Source organism: Bufo bufo, chromosome 4 (assembly GCF_905171765.1).
Source record: "Bufo bufo chromosome 4, aBufBuf1.1, whole genome shotgun sequence".
Taxonomy (NCBI): Eukaryota; Metazoa; Chordata; class Amphibia; order Anura; family Bufonidae; genus Bufo; species Bufo bufo.
Window position 1 is genome coordinate 544,437,767 of NC_053392.1, and position 19,593 is coordinate 544,457,359.

Genomic DNA, 19,593 nt, shown 5'->3' on the forward strand with positions numbered 1-19,593 from the left:
TTTGCGGTTTATACAACTTCCTGGAGTGTGCTGATGCTAGAAGCTGTTACTGCTACATCCACAAGATAAGTCTGTTTCTTTATTCCTGTTTTCCTGTTTGCTTGATCTTAGGTGACCCTGACTCCCTCCGTATTAAGTGTAGGGAGCCGGTGGTCGTGTCCTCTCACTATTATAGGGTGTTCAGGTGTCATATAGTCGAGGAACGAGGGTATGCAATTATCTACCATAGAGATTTTTGCATAGGCTGAGCAGTAAGGGATAGAGCTAGGGCTGTTGCAGGGCTTACCCGTTGGTTCCTTAGTTTTGGGATCAAGTCAGTCGGATCTTCATTTGTGTCTTCTAGTTTTCTGTAACACCTTCCGTGACAATTAGCCCCTGGGTGCAACAAAGGCGTTGCTTTTGCGCCTCATTGCCCCAAGGCTCTGCTCCTTTTCATTCCAGACTACACACCCACCAGTTTGACTAACAGGGCAAGCCCAGGGGCAGACTGGTCATAGACCCTACAGGAAATTTGCTGGTGGGTTGATGACCAGGGGGGTTCCTAAGCCCTCCTGACAGCTGTGTACATAACGATCTTATGCTCGCAGCATTAATTAATGCTGGTACTTATTTAGTTCTGCTAGGGCGATATTTTGTGCTGCACTAAGGTACTGCTGGCACCGCATACTTCTGTTGTCTCTGCCTACTTGTGCTACCCCGCTTTCTGCCAATTTGGATCCGCCTACAACATGAGGCCTCTTTTAGGTTTTTTCCAGGGCCACTTTAAGTTCCCAGTCTGCCCCCAGCCCAGACACTGAAGAGGTACTCACAAAGTCTTGTGGCAGTGTGTCCAGTGCACGCAGAGTACATGAGAATCGCCGCGATCTCCATCCATGTACTGCTTGTGCATTAAATGCTCTGTTGCAAGACTTTGAGGTGTGAGTATGTCTGCACTGGCAGGCCCTTTCAGTCAAAATGACAGGGGCGTGGCCTGGAATGAAAAGAAGCTGAGCCTTGGGTGCAATGGCAAAGCCCTCATTGCACTCAGGAGCTAATTTGCATACAAGAAAGAGGCTATTTTCTCCACAAAGAGGGAATGGATCGAAATAGGACCAAGAGCGTTTGAATGTCACGACAAGCGTGCATCTTGCATGGCCAATGGATTTATAAGAAGTTATCTGGAGACAGATTTTCTCCAAAGGGGCTTTCCAGTGAGAATTAAAAAATTGGTGAGAACTTGTTAAAAATAAGAAAGAGGCTGTATTCAATTCCACTGATCCCCAGCCACCACAGTTATGATGCTGCTCTAGTCACTGCTGCTCTGCACTTCCTGTCCCGGCTCAACAGACCAGAAATGTTAATTATTGGCTGAGAGAAATTATTATAGGAACATGCTACCAAACATTACATTAGGATAAACTAACCCTATCCCACCCCTGCCCGCTTCTGTGCCATATATTCACAGTTGATAACTGAGATTTTATCTGGGTGCTAGGGGGCACTAATGCACCACTTTGCCTTATCCAAGGTATTTAGAAACAGGGCTAGGGCAGCAAACTAAAACTTTTCTGGCTCTCGCTTGCTCTCTTATGTTTCCTAATTGCCAAAAGTCTTTGATGTCAAGTTCAATATGCCCGTTCCACATGCATTTGTAAATGAGCTAATGAAGTCTAAAAACAATATAAATTCATTATTATATGCATTTCATCACATTCAGGCGGTTAGTCGACAGCTGGTTTCACTTGCGGTTTCTTCTCTATTGATGTAACCATGGTTATGCAATGTGTTGTAATTTACTCTTGAATGTATATATTATTTTCTTTGGTGAAACTCAATAAAACACCTTTTTATAGGCATGCACTGAACAACTACAGTATATGGGTAGTTTATTTATTTTTGTGTGTTAACTGGGTGTTACCAGTTGGAAGTGTGTCCCTGCGCAATCTGACATTATACAACCAGTATCACATGAGTAGAGGAGGGGGCGGCACAGTTACACCAACAATCCGCACTGTAGCAAGGCGATTATCTGGGCGTAAGTAAAGTTCATATAGTCACGATATGAGAGAAGGAATATACAGCGGCACTCACCAGTGTGTTGTATCAGAACGGTGCTTTTATTCCATATATGAGATGTAGCACGGGGCAGACAATTCTTAATCACGCATAAAACAGCGACAGCCGTTTCGCACTACAAGCGCTTCCTCAGGCTGTGCGTTGGCGCGTACATTCGTGACGCCCCTTTAAATACCGGCGCTGCCCTTTGTCATGGTAATCGACAACAAAGTTGCGCCCACATCAAAGGTTAATAGAAAAATATACATGTAACGTAACAACTATAAATACCAAGCATTACACTTCCACATGACAGTTACGTGTGCAACATATAACTATAAGAATAGACTCAAATCGTTCCTGTCATTTAATCCAAGCTCACCTAGAGCTTGAGTACGCAAAATCCATCTTGCCTCCCTCTGCAGGAGGAGGCGATGTCCCCCCCCCCCCTGCAGAGGGGCGAATACAATCTCTAGCCCTGTGAAAGAGAAACATTCCACGTTACCTCCATGAACACTTCTTACGTGGTCTATAAATCTCGGGCAGCCTTTTCCTGTTTTTATGGAATTGAAGTGCTCCCTCACTCTTTCAAACATGCACCTGATTGTCTTCCCAATATAGAATCTCCCGCAGCTGCAGAGTAGTAGATATACCACATACGTGCTCCTGCAGTTGATGAAACGATTGATTCTATGTTGGGTGCCTGCAAACTCGAAATATTTCTTTTGGGAATTATGGGAGCATAATGAACAGCTACCACATCGGAAATTGCCCTTTGGTATATTATTCTTAAGCCAATTGTTACCTTTAGTAGCCTGGAACCTGCTTCTCACAAGTCTATCTTTAATCGTGTGGCTTCTTCTAAAAGATATACAGTCAGGTCCATAAATATTGGGACATCGACACAATTCTAAGATTTTTGGCTCTATACACCACCACAATGGATTTGAAATAAGACGAACAAGATTTGCTTTACCTGCAGACTGTCAGCTTTAACTTGAGGGTATTTACATCCAAATCAGGTAAACGGTGCAGGAATTACAACAGTTTGCATATGTGCCTCCCACTTGTTACGGGACCAAAAGTAATGGGACAATATAATAATCATAAATCAAACTTTCACTTTTTAATACTTGGTTGCAAATCCTTTGCAGTCAATTACAGCCTAAAGTCTGGAACGCATAGACATCACCAGACGCTGAGTTTCATCCCTGGTGATGCTCTGCCAGGCCTCTACTGCAACTGTCTTCAGTTCCTGCTTGTTCTTGGGGCATTTTCCCTTCAGTTTTGTCTTCAGCAAGTGAAATGCATGCTCAATCGGATTCAGGTCAGGTGATTGACTTGGCCATTGCATAACATTCCACTTCTTTCTCTTAAAAAACTCTTTGGTTGCTTTTGCAGTATGCTTTGGGTCATTGTCCATCTGCACTCTGAAGCGCCGTCCAATGAGTTCTGAAGCATTTGGCTGAATATGAGCAGATAATATTGCCCGAAACACTTCAAAATTCATCCTGCTGCTTTTGTCAGCAGTCACATCATCAATAGATACAAGAGAACCAGTTCCATTGGCAGCCATACATGCCTACACCATGACACTACCACCACTATGCTTCACTGATGAGGTGGTATGCTTAGGATCATGAGCAGTTCCTTTCCTTCTCCATACTCTTCTCTTCCCATCACTCTGGTACAAGTTGATCTTGGTCTCATCTGTCCATAGGATGTTGTTCCAGAACTGTGAAGGCTTTTTTAGATGTTGTTTGGCAAACTCTAATCTGGCCTTCCTGTTTTTGAAGCTCACCAATGGTCTCCATCTTGTGGTGAACCCTCTGTATTGACTCTGGTGAAGTCTTCTCTTGATTGTTGACTTTGACACACATACACCTACCTCCTGGAGAGTGTTCTTAATCTGGCCAACTGTTGTGAAGGGTGTTTTCTTCACAGTTGTTTTTCGTGGTCCCCCGGGTCTTTTGGTGTTACTGAGCTCACCGTTGCGTTCCTTCTTTTTAAGGAAGTTCCAAACAGTTGTTTTGACCACGCCTAATGTTTTTGCTATCTCTCTGATGGGTTTGTTTTGTTTCTTCAGCCTAATGATGGCTTGCTTCACTGATAGTGACAGCTCTTTGGATCTCATCTTGAGAGTTGACAGTAACAGATTCTAAATGCAAATAGCAGACTTGAAATGAACTCTGGACCTTTTATCTGCTCATTGTAATTGGGATAATGAGGGAATAACACACACCTGGCCATGGAACAGCCGAGAAGACAATTGTACCATTACTTTTGGTCCCTTAACAAGTGGGAGGCACATATGCAAACTGTTGTAATTCCTACACCGTTCACCTGATTTGGATGAAAATACCCTCAAATTAAAGCTGACAGTCTGCAGGTAAAGCACATCTTATTCGTTTCATTTCAAATTCATTGTGGTGGTGTATAGAGGCAAAAATGTTAGAATTGTGTCGATGTCCCAATATTTATGTACCTGACTGTAAGTGGCTTCTGTTCTGTAAGTTCACTCAGGGTTGCATCCCTCCTCAAAATGTCCCAATTCTTGAATATTACTGAACGAATGCGTTCTGCCATGGGGCTATACCACATACGTGATTTCATTGGTGAGGCACTTGAATTTATTTTAACCAACAATGTGTTCCAGTTTGGAAACGAGTGGTATAGGCAAAAGCTGGGTACAGCTATGGGGACCCCCGTTTTCTGCACATTCGCAAATATGTACCTTGCCAGATTTGAAGATAAGCTTATCTACTCTACTATGAATCCATTTTTACCCAGGTTGAAAACGTATCTAAGTTTCGTGGACGACGTGTTCATAGTATGGGAAGGTACAGAAAGTGAGTGTGGCGAGTTTGTTAAATACCTTAATGCGAATGACATGGGAATGACATTCACCCTCAATTTTGGAGGTACAAGATTGGAATTTCAGGATGTGGCTGTCTTGGTTGAGGGCGACGAGTTGGTCACGGAGGGCTTTCGAAAGCCCACGGCGACCAACTCCTTGCTCCACCACGACAGCTTTCACCCACGGAGTGTGAAAAAAGCCGTACCCTACGGTCAGTTCATCAGACTGAGGCGAATAAATAGTAGGGATAGTGGATACCACAGACAGGCATCAGATTTAAAACAGCGATTCTTAGAGAGAGGATACCCAGAAGAATTACTTAATAAGGATATGAAGAGAGTAGAGGAGGGCTTCTCCCAGAATGACCTACTTATAAGCAGTGGTGGTAGAAATAAACAGATCAGGGCCACTAGTGGGGTTGCAAGGTTTGCATTCTCTTTCAAATATAGCCCCATGGCAGAACACATTTGTTCAGTAATATTCAAGAATTGGGACATTTTGAGGAGGGATGCAACCCTGAGTGAACTTACAGAACAGAAGCCACTTATATCTTTTAGAAGAAGCCACACGATTAAAGATAGACTTGTGAGAAGCAGGTTCCAGGCTACTAAAGGTAACAATTGGCTTAAGAATAATATACCAAAGGGCAATTTCCGATGTGGTAGCTGTTCATTATGCTCCCATAATTCCCAAAAGAAATATATCGGGTTTGCAGGCACCCAACATAGAATCAATAGTTTCATCAACTGCAGGAGCACGTATGTGGTATATCTACTACTCTGCAGCTGCGGGAGATTCTATATTGGGAAGACAATCAGGTGCATGTTTGAAAGAGTGAGGGAGCACTTCAATTCCATAAAAACAGGAAAAGGCTGTCCGAGATTTATAGACCACGTAAGAAGTGTTCATGGAGGTAACGTGGAATGTATCTCTTTCACAGGGCTAGAGATTGTATCCGCCCCTCTGCAGGGGGAGGCAAGATGGATTTTGCGTACTCAAGCTCTAGGTGAGCTTGGATTAAATGACAGGAACGATTTGAGTCCATTCTTATAGTTATATGTTGCACACGTAACTGTCATGTGGAAGTGTAATGCTTGGTATTTATAGTTGTTACGTTACATGTATATTTTTCTATTAACCTTTGATGTGGGCGCAACTTTGTTGTCGATTACCATGACAACAGGCAGCGCCGGTATTTAAAAGGGTGACACGAATGTACGCGCCGACGCACAGCCTGAGGAAGCGCTTGTAGCGCGAAACGGCCGTCGCTGTTTTATGCGTGATTAAGAAAAAAAAAGCCACAATGCTGTCATAAAGTGAACATATAGGGGGACATTTACTAAGACTGGCGATTTAGACACCGGTCTTAGTCATGTCCACAGCCTCTTGATGTCCCGGCCTCTACATTACCAGCGGCCGTGTGACTTGCCAAAAACAGCTGTAGAAAATGATGAATCAGACGGGCCTGTCCCCTTCCCCAACAACGCCCTGACCCCTTTTTCTGTCACCTCGCAAAAGTAGCCCGAGTGGGGAAAAGTTGCAGATTCACCCGCAAATCCCCTTTGCGATCACATTTGCAGCAAAAAACACGCCAAAAAGTACTTCCCATAATAAAATGGCCCGCATGGTGATTACACTACCCAGTGCACAAAGCTTGTGGAGGCCTAAGGAAGCCCGTGCATGTGTTTTTCTTTATTGGGTTCTTGTGTCTGGCTATGGTGCCTCTTTACTTTTTGAACCCCGCCTCTCCAGTTTTCACTGGCGGTGCGTAAATAAGAAATGGTGGCACATGCATGTTTATCAACAGTGCCAAGTACCTTCTTGATACTGCGGTGGGGTGTAGTAATGAACATAGATACTTGTGTTTTGTATAAATTTTCTGATCTTATTGATAACTATTGGCACAATATTGTGATTAATGTACATCACACATCATAGATTATCCTGCAATATTTGGTAGGGATGGAGCTTACTTCACCCTGCTCACTGATTGAGCGTGAGACAGAATTGCTCATTTATTCTTAGTTGCCACCGAAGAAACCCAATTACAAGTGCTCAAAAAGCGCCATTTACTTCAAAATGATACCATTGAAAAATACAAGTTGTCCCCCAAAACTTAATCCCTCACACAACTCCATTGAAAGAAAAATAAAAAAGTTATGGGTCTTGGAAATTGGCAAGGCAAAAACATTTTTTCTTTAAAAAAAAAAAAGGGGTTTTGTTGCAAAAAAGTAGTAAAATGTAAAAAAAAACTATATGCATTTGGTATCACGGTAATCATACTGACCCAGAGAATAAATATATAATGTTATTTATACCTAAAAATGAACGCCGTAAAATTTATAACGTAAAAACGCAGTGGCAGTATTGCTGTTTTTCCCATCTCCCTCCCAGAAAAAGTTAATAAAAGTTAATCAAAAAGTTATGTGTACCCCAAAATGGCACCATTAAAAACTACAACTTGACCCGCAAAAGCTCATAAAGCTATGGCCAGTAAGGCCCAAAACAGGCTGGTCACTAAGGTGTTAAAGAGGTTGTCTGAGTGCTTAATACTGATGACTTATCTTCAGGATAGGTCATCAATATCTCATTGTGGGGGTTTAACTCCTGGCCTCCCCGCCAAATTAGCTGTTTGAAGTGACCGCCAAGCTCTGATGAGCACCGCGGCCTCTTCCTAGGTCAGCGACATCACATTGATCGAACACATGGCCCAGGCGCAGCTCAGTACCATTCAAGTGAATGAATCTGAGCTGCAATACTAAGCAAAGCCGCTATGCAATGGGCGGGTCTGTGCTTGATAAGCTGCAAGGCCGAGAGTCAGATCCCCACCATTCAGATACTTATGACCTATCCTCAGGGGTACACCACCAATTAGGCCAGGTGAGGCGATAGCCTCAGACAGCACCAGGTAGGGGCAAGAGGGGGGCAGCAGAAGGGCCATAGGGAATGAACACTTTCATTCTGGCAAAGGGGTTAGGTCAAGAAATTGGCATGGGGGGGGTCGCCTCAGGCAGCAGAAAGGCTAGGTGCACCCCTGCCTATCCTAAGAATAGATCACCAGTATTAAACACTCTGAAAACCCGTTTAAGCGCTGGTGCAATAAATAAACCTCATTACAATGGCGATCACACCCTTCAAATCTGATATGGATGACAAAGATCCATAAATACACTACAATAGAAATGTAGCTTGTTGCCGTAGGCTAACAGTACCCTTTTACATATGACACTCATCATAAATGTTTCCATATGATCTCTTTCCTTCTATAACTGCTATTCCTAGAATAGAAAACTTACTGTAACTTTAAGAACCCTCTACCTCTTACTAATTGTCATACAACACCTTCATTTCTTACTAGCATACCCCCATAACAGCTCTGGTATTGCATTACATGGAAATATATTTTAGTAGATGAGAACTGTGATCAGAGACAAGCGCAGAGTAGGCCGAACAAAACGTTTCACACACTGCGACATAAGGAATAACAAGACGACTAGGAAAATTTATCAACAGCCCAAAGCAACGGTTCCACCTGGGGACATTACTGTACAATTGTTGCAGTTTCAAGGGACCTCTCTGAGATATATTGTCTATTTGGGATCTTTTATTGCTAATTGACATTTTTTTACAGGCCCCCAGACAGCTGTAGATAGTGCTGATTGGGAGAGCGGCAAAAAGCATTTACAATTCCAACTTGTGCATGTTACCAGATGGGCCCATATATCTTAGGCACCCAAGTTAAAAAGTTAATGTAGAAAATAAACTTAACATAAAGACTGCGAGGAAATACAGAGCAGACCAAATGTGTTTACACGTACAATGGCATCAATCAATTCAAGTGTCTTCAAAGATGCTAAGCTAAAATGAATAATTAAAGTTCAACTGACAACGTATTAAATAACCGTAAAATAAAGTAATGTGCTCTACTAGAAATCAATGAAGAACGTGGCTTGATATGTTAAAGATAACATTAATTGTGCTGGGAAGAATAAATATAACATGGGCAAATTATGCAAATGGTGATTATTCTAAGAAATGTGCATGGGGATAACCCAGAATGGTAGTCCTCTGTGACTGGTTTGTCAGGTCAGATGAATAATGGCCCATGGTAGACTAGGTCTGAACAGATTTTTGATGGAGATTTAGTGTAGAATCAGGGTCTAAACCAGGGGTAGGCAACCTCCGTCCCTCCAGCTGTTGTAAAATTACAACTCCCAGCATGCATTCTTCCTTTATTCTTCTTTCTTTTTTTTCTTTTCAAAATCTTTTTAGTGATTTCAGAAAAAAAACAATAAACAAAGAAATATAAACATATAAGTAGTATGAGGATGGAACAAAGGCCAGTATACAAAAATGCAATTACAAAGTGCGGGCGAAAAGGTCTAGAATAATTCCAGACACTTCCTTACATATAAAGCCAAAACAGAAACCTGAAGAAACAAGGCTCGTACTAGGTCAGTGCTGAGGGAGACTCATAGAAATGGATGCTCTGCGACAGTTCCATCATCCGAACAATCACCTATCAGCAACTTGTGAGTCAGTAATCAACTTAGGTGAGCAGTAACTTAACCTAGTAGTAAGGTAAACCAGAACAATGAATGAGATGGGGATCTGATGGGGGGCAGGGAGAGAACACAAGGGTAGAGAGAAAGGGAAGGTAAAGGGTGGCGACGTATAACCTGGAAGGAGGTAATGGATATCAGGTATAGCTCACGGTATACAAAAGGTAGGCCAGTGCAACTGTCAAACTTAAGTGGGAAGATCCGACTACTCTTATTTGTGAAATTAGAGTAATGTAGAGTAAAGGGGGTTAAAATGAGTCGGTAGTACCAGGAGGTTAAGGAACGGATGCACAGGTAACACTTATATTTCTCCATTCTCTCCAACAAGACCAGATAGCGGTGTATTTGTGGTGAGATCTTTGTTCCCAGTGAGACAATTCCTCTAATCTGGACAGAGAATCTACTTTCCCCATCCAGTTTGTGATAGACGGAGACAGTTCAGATTTCCAGTTAGAGGCAATTAGTAATCTCAATGCTGCCTTAGTAAGCTTTTCTGTGTGAAGGAAATATTTTTTGGTAATAGGTTCAATAGAGCCATTTTTGGGGGCACTGAGTTATATTGGGAGACTTGATTTTAAGAATAGTGTTAATAAGTACAAATATTTGTTTCCAGAAGCCTATAATTTTAGGACAGGACCACCAAATACGTAAGAAGGTACCTTTGTCTTTTTGGCATCTCCAACAGAGATCCGATGCGGAACCATACATTTTGCTTAACCTGGCTGGGGTCAGGTACCATCTAGATATTACTTTGTAAGTGTTCTCCTGTATAGTTACACACTTGGAAGTTAGTTTTGGTGAGGATAGAATGGCGTCTATGTCTGTTGTGGAAAATCTGATCTCAAGATCTCTTTCCCATTCTCTCAAAAAGTACAGCAAGGTAGGGGCTTCCAGCATGGCTAAATTCTTGCTTATAGTAGACATTAATTTGATAGGTTGGTTTCTGATAAAAGGCTCTCAAACCAGGTGAGCTGTTTGGACCCCCTATCGTAAGAGAGGACAGATCTCAGTGAGGTGCGAATGTATGCATATTGGAGGTCATTTAGTGTTGCTAGTTGGAACTTGCCTAATTGCCGAGGTGTTTAATATCGCTCCATCCGCGTCCAATAACTCTAATGGGGGAGCCTGTCAGTTACGAAGCTGGTATGGTAAGGAGAGAAAACTAGCCTCGGCTGCAGCAAGGCAGTCTCCAATAGTTAGCAGAGGTGATGGGTATTTGGAGCATGAGTCTCTTATTTCTGGGAGTTTCCAGATAGAGTAAGTAGCTAAAAGAAGAGTATTGTCTCTAGGGGGTTAAATAGAACTAGAACGGTCAGAGAAGACTAGTTTTCTCAGGGGGTGTTCTGCTAGGCTTTGTTCTAAAACAATGCAGTGTTTATGTGCAGGTTTTCTAACCCAGTCTACTATCCGACTAAGATGAACAGCTTTGTAATATCGTTCTAGTGAAGGGAGCCCTATACCGCCTTTGTGTGCAGGGATTAAAATGATTTTGTGTGAGAGTCTAGGTTTTGTGGAGCCCCAGACATAGGAGGTACATATTTTGCAGAAGGAGTTGAAAAAACTACGAGGGAGTTTAATCGGGAGCATTTGAAGCAAGTAGGTTATTTTTGGCACTATTAAAGAATTAAATATACAGGGAGTGCAGAATTATTAGGCAAATGAGTATTTTGACCACATCATCCTCTTTATGCATGTTGTCTTACTCCAAGCTGTATAGGCTCGAAAGCCTACTACCAATTAAGCATATTAGGTGATGTGCATCTCTGTAATGAGAAGGGGTGTGGTCTAATGACATCAACACCCTATATTAGGTGTGCATAATTATTAGGCAACTTCCTTTCCTTTGGAAAAATGGGTCAAAAGAAGGACTTGACAGGCTCAGAAAAGTCAAAAATAGTGAGATATCTTGCAGAGGGATGCAGCACTCTTAAAATTGCAAAGCTTCTGAAGCGTGATCATCGAACAATCAAGCGTTTCATTCAAAATAGTCAACAGGGTCGCAAGAAGCGTGTGGAAAAACCAAGGCGCAAAATAACTGCCCATGAACTGAGAAAAGTCAAGTGTGCAGCTGCCAAGATGCCACTTGCCACCAGTTTGGCCATATTTCAGAGCTGCAACATAACTGGAGTGCCCAAAAGCACAAGGTGTGCAATACTCAGAGACATGGCCAAGGTAAGAAAGGCTGAAAGACGACCACCACTGAACAAGACACACAAGCTGAAACGTCAAGACTGGGCCAAGAAATATCGCAAGACTGATTTTTCTAAGGTTTTATGGACTGATGAAATGAGAGTGAGTCTTGATGGGCCAGATGGATGGGCCAGATGGATGGGCCCGTGGCTGGAATGGTAAAGGGCAGAGAGCTCCAGTCCGACTCAGACGCCAGCAAGGTTGACTATTCCCTACTGGGGTTATCTCTACAACAAGTGGTTGAGGAGCCAACCCGGAGGGAGGCCATTTTGGATTTGGTATTCACAAACGGGGATTCGGTATATGATGTCATTGTAGGCGAAACCTTGGGATCTAGTGATCACCAGTCAGTGTGGTTTAATATAAGAACTGTGAAAGAGTCCCACCACACAAAAACAAAAGTTTTAGATTTTAGAAAAACAGACTTTTCAAAAATGAAATTAGTCATAAATGAGTCCTTATCAGACTGGAACGGATTACATGGAGTCCAGGAGAAATGGGACTACTTAAAAGGTGCATTATTGAAGGCAACAGAAAATTGCATTAGACTTGTCAGTAAAAGCAAAAAAAAGGAGGAGACCAATGTGGTACTCAGCAGAAGTGGCCCAAATCATTAAAAATAAAAAGCTAGCATTTTGTAATTATAAAAAAACCCAGAGCAATGAAGATAAGGAAATTTACAAGATTAGGCAGAGAGAGGCCAAGCAAGTTATAAGAACTTCTAAAGCGCAGGCAGAAGAAAAACTAGCTCAGTCTATGAAAAAAGGGGATAAGACATTCTTCAGATATATAAATGAAAAAAGGAAATTAAAACAAGGAATAACTAAATTAAAAACAAAGGACGGAAGGTATGTAGAAGAGAATAAAGGGCTAGCCGACTGCCTTAATGAATACTTCTGTTCAGTTTTTACAAAAGAAAAAGGAGAAGGACCTCCACTAGAAAGAATGACTATTAAATCGTTTGATGCATGTATCTTTACAGAGGAAGATGTTCTAAGTTTGCTGTCTAAGGTGAAGACAGATAAGTCACAGGGGCCTGATGAGATACACCCAAAATTATTAAAAGAGCTTAGTGGTGAGCTGGCAAAACCGTTAACAGATTTATTTAACCAATCATTAGTAACAGGAGTCGTCCCGGAAGATTGGAAATTGGCAAATGTCGTGCCCATTCACAAGAAAGGTAGTAGGGAGGAATCGAGCAACTATAGACCAGTGAGTCTGACATCAATAGTAGGCAAATTAATGGAAACCCTATTAAAGGATAGGATTGTGGAACATCTAAAATCCCATGGATTGCAAGATGAAAAACAACATGGGTTTACTTCAGGGAGATCATGTCAAACAAATCTTATAGATTTTTTTGACTGGGTGAATAAAATAATAGACGGTGGAGGTGCAGTAGACATCGCATATCTAGATTTTAGTAAGGCTTTTGACACTGTCCCACATAGAAGACTTATCAATAAACTGCAGTCATTGAGCATGGACTCCCATATTGTTGAGTGGATTAGGCAGTGGCTGAGTGACAGACAACAGAGGGTTGTAGTCAATGGAGAACATTCAAAACAAGGTAATGTTACCAGTGGGGTTCCACAGGGATCTGTACTGGGACCGATTTTGTTTAATATCTTCATAAGTGATATTGCAAAAGGCCTCGCTGGTAAGGTTTGTCTTTTTGCTGATGACACAAAGATATGTAACAGGGTTGATGTTCCTGGAGGGAAACGCCAAATGGAAAAGGATTTAGGAAAACTAGAAGAATGGTCAGAACTCTGGAAACTGAAATTTAATGTGGATAAGTGCAAGATAATGCACCTGGGGCGTAAAAACCCAAGGGCAGAATATAGAATATTTGACACAGTCCTGACCTCAGTATCTGAGGAAAGGGATTTAGGAGTAATTATTTCAGAAGACTTAAAGGTGGGAAGACAATGTAATAGAGCAGCACGAAATGCCAGCAGAATGCTTGGATGTATAGGGAGAGGTATAAGCAGTAGAAAAGAGTATTACACTCACCGGTAATCCGGTTTCCTGGAAGTCTCCATGACACCAAGTCCTGAGATTGACTTCCTTCTGATTGGACAGGAAAAACACAGAGAGGTTAAAACCCCCACCCCCTCCTCACATCACCAGTGTATTTTAACGAAGAACCCCAGGATGAAAGGATAATAGCTAATAGCAGAAAAAGGGTGGGATATATGTGGTGTCATGGAGACTTCCAGGAAACCGGATTACCGGTGAGTGTAATACTCTTTTCCCCAGTCGTCTCCATGACACCAAGTCCTGAGACAATATCAAAGATACAATTAGGGGGGGACAACTGCCGACAGGACCTTACGTCCAAATCTTAGGTCGTCATTAGCGGCTACATCTAGTCTGTAGTGCTTAGTGAAAGTATGAACTCTTTTCCATGTTGCTGCCCTGCAAATCTGTTGTAAGGAGGCTGAGGCTTTTTCCGCCCAGGAGGCAGCCATGCCTCTCGTAGAATGTGCTTTTAGGGAAGCAGGGACGTCTTTTCCCTGAGCTTTATATGCTTCGGAGATTGCCATCTTAATCCATCTGGAGATGGAACTTTTTGCCGCTTTCTTCCCTTTGTTAGGACCTGAAAATTGGACAAACAGATTTTGTCTTTTCTCCAAAGGCTGGTAGCTTCCAGGTACTTTAAGACCGCTCTCCGGACATCTAATGTGTGGTAAGTGATTTCTTGATCGTTTTTCGGATCGTCACAGAACGAGGGGAGAACAATGTCCTGAGACCTATGGAAGGTCGAGACTACCTTGGGGAGGAAAGTCGGATCTAATTTGAAAATTAATTTGTCCTCAAATATTGCAAGGAATGGTTCTTGGATGGACAAGGCCTGCAGCTCACAGACCCTTCTGGCTGAGGTTATTGCCACCAGAAAAATCGTTTTAATGGTAAGCCATCTGATGTGGATAGAGTCCAGAGGTTCGAATGGATCGGAGGTTAGACCCCCTAGTACCGTATTAAGGTTCCATGGTGGCACCATGTTTCTAATTGTAGGTCTGATCCTATCTGCCACCTTAAGGAATCTGGATATCCAGGGATGTTCCGTTAGCTTGGTATTATATAGTGCTCCTAAAGCCGATACCTGGACCCTAAGGGTATTGGGGGATAGACCTAAATCTAGCCCTTCTTGAAGAAAATCCAGAATTAGTGAGATGTTGGCTCTAAACTGGTTGAAGGAGGACCCAGACCAATCAGCAAATTTCTTCCATATTTTTTGGTACTTGTCGTTGGTACTCTGTTTCCTGCTAAGGAGTAAGGTGTTCACTACTTTTTTTGATAGACCAAAGTTTAATAAGTTGGATTCTTCAGAATCCAGGCTGTTAACTTTAGTATTTTCAGGTCTGGGTGAGAAATGGGCCCCTGACTTAGAAGGTCCGGCCTCTGAGGTAGAAGGAGAGGAGCTTCCACGCTGAGGGCTTTCAAGAGGGAGAACCAACTTCTCTTGGGCCAGAAGGGGGTTATCAGGATTAGTGTACACTTTTCTTTTAGGAACTTCTGTAACACTCTGGGGATAAGCGGAAATGGGGGGAAGGCGTAGACTAAGTTTGTTGTCCAACTCTGGTTGAGGGCGTCTACTGCCCGAGGATGATCCCTGGGGTTGAGGGAGAAGAACTGGTTTAGCTGATGATTTCTCCTGGATGCAAACAGGTCTATCGTCGGCCTGCCCCATTTCTTTGTGATTAAATGGAAGGCTTCTGGAGCTAACATCCATTCCCCTGGGTCTAGTCTGTGCCGGCTTAGGTAATCGGCCTGAATGTTTAAAACTCCCTTCAAATGAACCGCTGAAAGAGATTGAATGTTGCCTTCTGCCCAGGAAAAGATTTTGTTTGCCAGGTTCTGTAGCGGGCGATGCCTTGTGCCTCCCTGGTGTTGGATAAAGGCCACGGCTGTAGCGTTGTCCGAGTAGACTAGGACGTGACGACCCTTTGCCAGCTGACTTGTGTGTTTCAGTGCTTCCCACACTGCCCTCAGCTCCTTGAAATTTGAGGATTGCTGGCTCACGTAATTCCCCCATGTTCCCTGGTAGGAGTTCCCCTGGACGACCGCTCCCCACCCGTGGAGGCTGGCATCTGTTGTGATGACTAGAGGGAGATCTTGTGCCCAGAAAATCCCGTTTTCTAGGTTCGAATTGCTGAGCCACCAAGTTAGTGATTTTTTGGTCTCTGCATCTAAGAATATTTTCCTCTCTAGGGTTAATTGCGATCTGTTCCATTTGTCTAAGATGAATTTCTGGAGTGGTCTTAGATGGAACTGTGCCCAGGCAACTGCTGGAATGCAAGCGGACAGACTCCCTAGTACCTTCATGGCCTGTCTTATTGAACAGAATTTCTCCTTCTTGAACTTCCTCAAAGCTGTCTGAAGTTTTACTATCTTTTGAGGTGGTAGAAAGGATCTTTGGGAGACTGTGTCTAGAGTAATGCCCAGAAAAACTTTCCGTTTGGATGGGATTAAATCTGATTTTTTCCAATTGATGAGCCAACCTAGGCTCTGTAGATGATCCAGGACTAACCCGAGATGGATTCCCATGGTCTCTATGTTGTCCGCCACTACCAGTAGGTCGTCCAGATAGGGGATCACACAAATTGCCTTTTCTCTCAAGGTTGTCAAGGCTTCCGCCATTATTTTGGTAAAAACCCTTGGGGCAGAAGAGATCCCGAAGGGGAGACACCTGAACTGGAAATGCTGAATGTTTCCCTCCAATTCTATTGCGAACCTTAGGAATTCCCTTGATGACCTGTGAATTGGGACGTGATAATAGGCGTCGCTTAAATCTATTGTGGCCATCACTGCATCCTTTTTTAAGAGTTTCACTGCTGACTTCAGGGTCTCCATTTTGAATTTTTGATATCTTACGTATTTGTTTAGATGTTTCAGATTTATAATTACCCTGGATTTCCCGTTTGGTTTCTTTATAATGAAGAGGCGGGAATAGAATCCCAGTCCTGTCTGATTTTTCGGGACGGGCTCTATGGCGTCCAAGGTTAATAGGTTTTTTATGTCGTTTTTTAAGGTCGCAGTTTGAGATGGGGGAAGGGTAGTGATCACATATTTCTGTGGAGGGGAAGAGAGAAGATCTATCAGATAACCCTCTTGTATAATACTTAAGATCCACCGGCTGTTTGTTACATGCTCCCAAGATCTTAGAAAGGAGCTGAGTCTTCCCCCCACTGGTATGGCGTCATTGTTTGTTGTTGGATGAGGAGGCTTCGGCCCGATTTGGGTTGAAGAGGAAGCTTCTCCCCCTGCCTCCCTTCGCATAGCTCCACCTCCCAGTCTTCCCTTTATCTTTTTTATTTTCGGGTTGAAAAAATCGGTCACGAAAGGGCTGCCTTTTTTGTTTATATCTTTCCTCTGGAAACCCTCTTTTTTTATTTGTCGCGTTGTCTAGGATTTTATCTAGATCTTCTCCGAAAACGTACTGACCGTGGAAGGGGAGTGCGATTAATTTATTTTTAGATGTGATATCTCCTGACCACGCTTTAAGCCATAGTGCCCTTCTCGCTGTATTTGAGAGAACAGCTGTACGGGCGGACAGTTTAACTGATTCAGCAGCTGCGTCTGCTAGAAAGGAGGTTGCCATCTTTAATAGAGGCAAGCTCTCTAGAATTTGATCCCGTGGTGTCTTATTGACCAGATGTATCTCTAGCTGGTCTAGCCAAAGGTTCAGTGTTCTGGCCACACATGTGGAGGCAACGCCCGGTTTGAGAAGGGCCGCCGTAGTCTCCCAGGTCTTTCGCAAGAGACTCTCCGCTTTCCTGTCTAGAGGATCTTTCAATTGTGCTGAGTCTTCAAACGGTAGGGCCGTATGTTTTGCTACCTTGGCCACTGGCGCGTCTACTTTGGGAATGGTCTCCCAATCCGTACAGTCCTCTTGGCTAAAGGGGTAGCGCCTCTTAATTCCTCTTGGGATAAAGGATCCTTTATCCGGTTTTTCCCATTCAGACCTAATTAATTTTTGGACACTATCAGGGACTGGAAAAACGGCCTTCTTCCTTTCACCTAGACCCCCAAAAATTTCTTGCTGGGTAGACCTAGGGGTTTTAGGCATCTCCATCTGAATGGTGGCCCTGATGGCCCTGATAAGTTCATCAATATCTTCAGGATTGAACAGGAAGCGCTTATATTCGCCCTCTTCATCTGAAGATGCCGGGTGTTTTTGGACAGATTCGGAGTCTGAGACCGCCAGCCCCTCAGAGTCGGAATCCAGGATAAGTGATTTAACACTACGGGCGTCCTGAGTGGGGGGAACTTTGGGGGGAGTAGGTTCTCTGGTAGTTAAGGCTAGCTGAACCTCTTCTTTTACCACTTTTCTAATGTCTTCAATTAGACTAGAAGACTCAGACTTGATGACACTGGCAGTACATTCTTTACACAAGGGCTTGGATCCAGTGTTAGACAATCTTTTGCAGCAAATACCACATTTTCTAGTTTTTTTGGCTGCAGAAGCCGAATCCTTTTCTCCCTGAAATGGTAAGGGAGGAAAGGATGAGCAGACTGAACCCACCATACAAGGCATGTACCTGAGAACAGGTTACTCACTGTCCCAGGGTTTGATGCAGGCTCGGTTCCAGAGCCCGGCGTGAGGGGGGTGCTCATCTTGACTCCCGACCGCTTCAGAGATGCTTCACCAAAATATGTGAGCCGCGCTATGCAGGGCGCCGTTACACAGGTCCTGAGCGTTTTTATAGTGTCTCCATGTGCTTCTCATGCTGCAGGACCTGTGGCGCATGTTGATGACGTCAGCGCGCTTAGCTCCGCCCCCGGCGTCTGACGTCATCCGCCTGCCGGCCGGAAGGGACACATCACAGTGCCGATCCGCCGTGTTCCTCCTTCCCTCTGCATCAAGCCCTCCGGGACCGCCGCAGAGGGAATCTTCGCAGGGGCACTACCTATGTGCCCGAGCCCAGGCCTAACCAAACGGAGGAGGGAGAGCTGCACTGCAGATCCGACCTCGGCCCAGATGAAAAAAATAACTCCAGGTGAGCCCAAACGAGCTCCGTGCACCTCTCCTGCTTCCTATCCTGATGGGACAGGAAAAACACTGGTGATGTGAGGAGGGGGTGGGGGTTTTAACCTCTCTGTGTTTTTCCTGTCCAATCAGAAGGAAGTCAATCTCAGGACTTGGTGTCATGGAGACGACTGGGGAAAGAGTGAAGTGCTTATGCCGCTGTACAGAACACTGGTGAGACCTCACTTGGAGTATTGTGCGCAGTACTGGAGGCCATATCTCCAGAAGGATATAGATACTCTAGAGAGAGTTCAGAGAAGAGCTACTAAACTAGTACATGGATTGCAGGATAAAACTTACCAGGAAAGGTTAAAGGACCTTAATATGTATAGCTTGGAAGAAAGAAGAGACAGAGGGGATATGATAGAAACTTTTAAATACATAAAGGGAATCAACTCGGTAAAGGAAGAGAGCATATTTAAAAGAAGAAAAACTACCACAAGAGGACACAGTTTTAAATTAGAGGGGCAAAGGTTTAAAAGTAATATAAGGAAGTATTACTTTACTGAGAGAGTAGTGGATGCATGGAATAGCCTTCCTGCAGAAGTGGTAGCTGCAAATACAGTGAAGGGGTTTAAGCATGCATGGGATAGGCATAAGGCCATCCTTCATATAAGATAGGGCCGGGGGCTATCCATAGTATTCAGTATATTGGGCAGACTAGATGGGCCAAATGGTTCTTATCTGCCGACACATTCTATGTTTCTAAGGTGGAGGTGGAGTACTGGTTTGGGCTGGTATCATCAAAGATGAGCTTGTGGGGCCTTTTCGGGTTGAGGATGGAGTCAAGCTCAACTCCCAGTCCTACTGCCAGTTTCTGGAAGACACCTTCTTCAAGCAGTGGTACAGGAAGAAGTCTGCATCCTTCAAGAAAAACATGATTTTCATGCAGGACAATGCTCCATCACACGCGT